A 7,799-nucleotide genomic window follows, 5' to 3' on the forward strand; every position below is an offset into this window, starting at 1 on the left:
AATAGGGAAAATTAATATTTCACAAAATGATCTATGAACTGCAAGTAATTGTGATCTATGGACGAAGTATTGCACTGTTTGTCTGATTTTCCTTCCCGTTTCCTTTTGAGGCCTTTATCAATTTCAAGCTCTAAGCTTAAGATACAGGTGTCCCACATTTCAAAATGCATTATGTTGATATACAAATGTATGTATATATAAAAAAAAATCTGCTAATTCTTTTTAACAATAAAAAAAAAAATTCAGGTATAAATATATTTTAATTAGATTGTATATATGCATATGTTATTAATTATATCATTTGCTTATTATGTTATGCTAAGACAAAAATGTTTACACTTGTATATGCTTTTGTTATTGGAATGTGGAAATAAATAAATCAAATCAAATCAAGTAATATACGATAATCATCAATGCTAACATGATATATCCTTTATTATGTCATGTATGGGAAAATTGTTGTATTTAATATTCAAAATAGCTGCCACTGGCCCAAATAGTATTTTTTCTATGGCAAAGGGGTCAACTAAAATGCATATTATTAAGAGAAACGAGTGGAATACTGACTAAAAACACAATTGCTAACGAGATACACTGTATATAATTTAATATGCAATGTATGTGATAACTGCTGTATTTTGATATTCAAAATGGCCGCCGAAGGCCGTAGCAGTATTATGTACAATGGAAAAGAGGACCAACGAAATCACAAGAGTGAGCACTGAAATGCATTTATTTGTGATGAATAAATGGGATACTGTCTAAAAAACACAATTTTTTTGGCTTTGCTTGACTAAATGGTGTTGTATGAGGAAAATATTGTCTGAAAACATGATTACTAACGAAATATATCATATCATCTAAAAATTTAGGTGATAAATTCTAAATGGCCGCCATATGCCGTTTTGTGAAATTTATCTGTCCTCATTCAAATTGTACAGTAATGGCCAATGGCGGCCATTTTCCATGTCAGAATGCAGCATATATCATCTTAAATGCACCAGATATGACATACTTCGTTAGGAACCATGGTTTTAGACAATATTTCACTCTTACATCACAATTATATGCAATACTTATAGTCAAGCAAAGCCAAATTCTGTCAAAATGTTATGTCCCAAATTACAATGTACATAATACTTTTAGGACCTATGGCAGCCATTTTGAATGTCAAAGTACATCATTTATTACCTCCATTACCAATGTGTGACGTATTTATTTAGAAATCATGTTTAAGACAATATTTTTACTCATGCATCACAGTTACTTGCATTTCATGATTTTCACTCTTGTAAAAAGTAGATTCCCTATACGTATGTAACATAATTTAGTTAGGGCTTGTATCAGCTATTTTGAATATCAAAATACAGTATTTATCACTTACATGGCAGAAGAAATGCTTTCTTTCATAAAAATCATGTTTTCAAATATTGTTTTATCATACAACAGGACTTTATGGATTTCATAGTCAAGTAAATCCAAATTCTTACAAAATTACATGTCCACATTTACATTGTAGATAATACTGTTAGGGCCTACAGGGGCCATTTTGAATTTCACAATTATACAGCATTTATCTCATGCATGACAAAAGAAATGATATGTTTCGCTAGAATACATGTTTTCAGACATTATTTTACTCGGTGATCACAATTACATGCTTTTTATAGTTCTTACTCTTTTGAAAATTAATTTCTCCAATCGCATTGTACATAATGTATAATGGGCTTATGGCGGCCATTTTTAATGTAAACATACAGCATTTATCACATAAATTGCATTTTTATTTCGTTAAAAATTATGCTTTTAGCCAGTATTCCACACGCTTATCTTAATACTGGTAATATGCATTTTTAGTACACACTCTTGTGATTTTCTTGTGTCCCCATGAAAATTGTACATAATATGGTCAGGGCATTGTGGTGGGTTTTTTTAATATTGAAATGCTTTATTTATTTACATGTTATAACAAATGATACATTTCGTTAGCAATCATGTTTTCGATCAATTATTTCACTAAAAATCACAATTACTTGCATTTAGTGCTCACTTTTGTGAAATTTTATTTTCCCCGTTCATATTGTACAAAATATCGAATACATGGGTCTTTGGCGGCCATTTTGAATATCTAGAAAATATTTTTTTGTCAAAAGTCGTTTTTTTTCAGAGAGTATTTCACTCCTGCAACACAAATGCATACATTTTATAACCAATGTGCGGGTAATTTTATGGTTTTCATGGGTAATTTGCATATTTTGGCGGCCATATTGGATTTTGCCAATTTGCGGAAAATGCTCAAAGTTACACGAGTGGCATCATACAGATTCGTAATCACCACCCTCGATTTGACAAGAAACCATCAACAAATATTGTATATAATGAAAAAACAAGGTTTGGTCAGTTTTCTATGGGGCCTATCCAGGACTATAATCTGATAATTTATTTTTAATCAACGTTTTTGTATTGCCTGAAGTGTCTAAAATCGTGATGTTCCCTTTGCCAAATCGTGTCCCACGGGGTTCAAAATTGACAATTTTGGCGGCCCTATTGGGTGTTTGATGAAAATAAATTATTTTCATCTTTTTTGCTCACAGTCTGACAATGGGACAATTTTAAATGAATACGCATTTTACTATAATTTGGATAGTACAAATCGGGTGAAATCGTTTTCTGGATAGTCCAGTTAATACATCTTGAAAAATATAAAAAAATTATTCAAAAGTTTTGGTCCGTAATCTTCATGTGCATTGACATCTGTTTTTATCTTGCATCGCCTTTGCTGATGTGCCTTACACGCAGAAATGCATGTCACGTGCGTAGCGATAGAAAGGTATATATTACCTGTATGAGGATAAAAGGCGTTTTCTACACAAAGCAACTTTTATAATAACGAAACCTCTGAAGAAGAGAGAGGATCGAGGCATTGCTCTGCATTTTGCATGCAATTACGTTTGGGCACCTTAAAACATAGTCCCACAAGAGCATGTAGAAGGTACCCCACCCTTATCTGTGGCTTGACTATTAAGATATCGTCCTTTTTGGAGCCCCCAATGTGGCAAAATTGTGTTTTGTGTATGTATTTTTCCCTTTAAATCACTTAGAGACAAAAGAGTTGGCCTTTTCTATCAGCTACATAATTATAAAGAAGTTAGGGCATAACAAAGCCTACCCCCTCAGGTTGCTGCCAAAGTCACCCCATCCCTTTTTGGTATTTTCTCGGAAAATTTGCCATTTTGGAGAACCATTGAGGCAAAATGTGCTTCCGCTTTGCAGTAAAGCCACTTTTATTGTTTTGAAACTTCATGGAGATTAAAAAGAAGGATCTTCTCTATCAGCTACGTAATGTGCCGGCTAATTGAAGCCTCGCCCCTTCAGGTGCTGCCGAAGTCTCCCCACGTTTTTTGCCTATTTTCCCTGTTTATTGAAAAATGTGCAGTGTTTTAGCCCCCATTCAGGCAAAAGGGCATTTCTGCTATATTGTATTAAAGGCCACTTTTATTTTTGGAAACCACTTGGATATGAGAGAATAGGCTTTTTCCTATCAGCCACATGTAAAAAAGTGCTGGCACATCAACTTCTACCCGCTTCAGAGGCTCCAAAATTGGCAGATTTTCCCATATATTGGAAAAATACGGAAAAGGGGTGGGTGACTTTGGCAACCCCTTAAGGGGGGTATGCCTTAATATGCCAGCACGTCGTTATATGTAGCAGATAGAGGGAACTCTACTCTTATGTCTCCATGTAGTTTCAAAATATAAAAAGTGGCTTTACTACATAGCCGAAACATTTTTTCCTCAATGGGGGCTCCAAAATGGCATACTTTCCCATAGATAGGTAAAATACAAAACGCAAGATTTCTATGTACGCTCCAAAGGGGGTTAAAAACACAGTCTATAATGTAATTTCCAATTACTGACACATATTCCTAAAAGTAGAGATACAGAGGAAGAGAACGATATATGCTTGACAGGATATATATTAAAAAAAAACACACATCGATTTTCGACAATTTTTGAAGCAAGAAATTTTCCAAACTAATGATATGCAAATTTCATGACGTAATTTGCATATGTAAACAATAACGTCTGTTCCTGAAATTTCGCATGTCTCTTTTGCACTACTAGGACAATACATTTTGAAAGTTTCATTAAAAAACAAGCATGGTTTGGCTGAGATATTCTCCCTTGACTTCATGCTATGTGTAGAATGCACTGTTAGACAATTTATCCTTAAAATAGAAGAAGTTTCTGCAGCAAAGTCTCGAGAACACCTGTAATCTTACCAGATTGTGTAATCTTACATTATATCATGTAAAATTACAGGAAATTGGTATTTAGTGTATGGAACCTTACAAATTTCCTTAAATAAAACACCATTTTCCCCTTTTAAAACAGACCTGTTCTGTTAAATTGTAGAAAAATTCCTGTTTAATGAATTTACAGAATGATTCTGTAATATTGCTTTCTGCAAAATCCTGATTTTTTCTGTAAAATCAGGTTTTTTTTAACGGTGTGTCTAAAAATTGTGAAATAGGGCCAGTTTGTAGTGACGTCATATAACGTCATTTCGACGGAAAGACCACTGAAAAACCTGGCAGCAATGGATTTTTGTAAACTTCAGTGTCCATGCCATAAGTCCGGCTTTCGGTTGAATAAATCTCCTGGGCTGCCGGACTATTACCCTGGTCAACGGATCCTGTCTTTCCCGCACTCTTTATTATGCACTTTCTCAATTCCTCGGGGAGTATTTGAACAAACATTTTAAAACAAATAGCAAGGCATAGTACAGTATATTTTGCATCATACCTGGTACACGTTTGACCCTTTAGTGGAGAGTGGCAAATTGTGGAACGACGCCTTCAACCTTGAATAATTTTCTTTTGATTTGAGATTTAGTTTCGTTTTAAGTCTAAGCATGTTATTTCTTTTGTATTCATGGTATGTAAGAACCAATTTGGTATTTTGCTTGAGATCCGTGTTATAAAAAGTAGAAAAAATAAAATAAATTGAAAATTGAATGAACCATATCCATTGTCATCGTGTTAACATCATTAGCATTTTTTTTAATACTTGACACTGGAGTGTTCACAGCTTTTTATTTATAATAATGAATACTAGTACTACTACTTCTACAACAACTACTACTACTACTACTATTACTACTACTACCACCACTACTACTACAACAACAACTATTACTACTACTACTACTACTACTACTACTATTACTAATACGACCACCACTACTACTACAACTACTACTACTACTACTACTACTACTACATCTACTACTACTACTAATACTACTATTACTATACTACCACTAATACAACTTCTACTACTACTACTACTATTTCTACTAGAACTAGTACTACTACTCTTAGATTCTTCCAGAGGGCAAATTCTACATGGGGTAACGCCCTTGACCCCATAAAAAAAACTGCAGACTTCATTAATACAGATCTATTTGTTTTTAATTATAAGTCGCATTAGGGCATCAAATATCAGTTTCAAAATGCTATATTTTCACGTTTTTTGATACTCCAAGCAAATACTGCATTTTGAAAATGGCTGATGGTCATTTTTAGACTACAACCCATGTAGGTTAATTGTTGCAATTTTAGAAAAACAAAAGGTATGTATGTATTGAATACATTAGGCAAAATATTTACGAACGACGTTTTATGGTAACATTCGTTTTCTTTCCAATACAACTCTATTTTATGTAGCCCTTATACAGGTATATTGTTATCTTGGTCAACGGATCCTGTCTTTCCGGCGCACTTTATTATGCCCTTTCTCCATTCCCTGGGGAACATTTCAACAAATATTTTATAACAAATAGTTAGGCATACTACAACATCTTTTGCACCATACCTGGTACACATTTAACACTTTAGTTGAGAGTGGAAAATTGTGGAACGACGCCTTCAACCTTGAATAATTTTGTTTCGATTTCAGATTTAGTTTCTTTTTAAGTCTAAACATGTTATTTCTTTTGTATTCATGGTATGTAAGAACCAATACGGTATTTTGCTTTAGATCCGTGTTAAAAAAGGAGAAAAAAAATAAATTGAAAATGAAATGAATCATATCCACTGCGTTAACATCATTTGCATTTTTTTCTTTCAATATCTGACACTGGAATGTTCACATTTTGTTATTAATGAATATTTGTACTACTACTTCTACAACTACTACTTTTATTAAACCGCTACTACTCTGTAAAAAATGAAGTGCTAATTTAGCAATTACAGTGCTTGTACGAGTGCTAATTGTTTTGGTTTAAATTTTGAACTAAAATATAGGCACTCGTAGTGCAGTCACTATAGAAGCACTGTAAGTGCTAAATTACCACTTCATTTTTTACAGTGTACCACTACTGCTTCTACTACTACTGCTACTTCTACTATTACTACTCCTACTACTATTACTACTACTACTACTACTACTACTACCTTTACTACTACTATACCATTATCACTTCTATTACTACTACTAATACTACTACTACTACTCTTACTATACTACTATTACTGATACGACTTTTTCTACTACTACTACTACTACTACTGCTACTACTACTACTACCTCTACTTCTTCTACTAGTACTAATACTACTACTTTTGGTTTATTTCAGAGGGCAAATTTTACATGGGGTAACGCCCTTGACTCCATTAAAAAAAACTACAGACTTCATTAATAAAGTCGCTTTTAGCGCATCATATGTCAGTTTCAAAATATTGTATTTCCACGTTTTTGATACCCCATGAAAATACGACGTTTTGAAAATGTCTGATGGTCATTTTCAGACTAAAACCCATGTATGTTATTTGTTGCAAGTTTAGAATAACAAAAGATATGTTTGTATTCAATATGTTAAGCAGAATATTTACGAAGGACGTTTTATGGTAACATTCGGTTTTTACAATACAATTCAGTTTTATGTAGCCCTTTTACAGATATATTGTTACCCCGGTCAACGGATCCTGTCTTTCCCGCACACTTTATTATGCACTTTCTCCATTCCCTGTGGAGCATTTCAACAAACATTTAAAGATAAACAGCTAGTCATACTACAGTATATTTTGCATCATATCTGGTACACGTTTGACACTTTAGTGGAGTGTGGCAAATTGTGGAACGACGCCTTCAACCTTGAATAATTTTCTTTTGATTTGAGATTTAGTTTCGTTTTAAGTCTAAACATGTTATTTATTTTGTATTCATGGTATGTAAGAACCAATTTGGTATTTTGATTGAGATCCGTGTTATATAAATGTGAAAAAATAAAACAAATTGAAAGTGAAATGAACCATATCCATTGTCATCGTGTTAACATCATTTGCATTTTTTTTAAATACTTGACACTGGAATGTTCACAGCTTTTATTTATAATAATGAATACTAGTACTACTACTTATACAACAACTACTACTGCTACTACTACTATTATTACTACTACTACTACTACTATACCATTATCACTTCTACTACTACTACTTCTACTACTTCTACCTCTACTACTACTACTACTACTATTACTATACTACCATTAATACTACTTTTACTACTACTACTACCACTACTACTACTATTACTATTTGTACTAGTACTAGTACTTCAACTCTTAAATTCTTCCAGAGGGCAAATTCTACATAGGGTAACGCCCTTGACCCTATAAAAAAACTACAGACTTCATTAATACAGTTCTATTTGTTTTTAATTATAAGTCGTTTTTAGCGCATCAAATGTCAGTTTCAAAATATTTTATTTTCACGTTTTTGATACCCCATGTAA

The sequence above is a fragment of the Lytechinus pictus genome, chromosome 8 (genome assembly GCF_037042905.1).
Source record: "Lytechinus pictus isolate F3 Inbred chromosome 8, Lp3.0, whole genome shotgun sequence".
In the NCBI taxonomy this organism is placed as follows: Eukaryota; Metazoa; Echinodermata; class Echinoidea; order Temnopleuroida; family Toxopneustidae; genus Lytechinus; species Lytechinus pictus.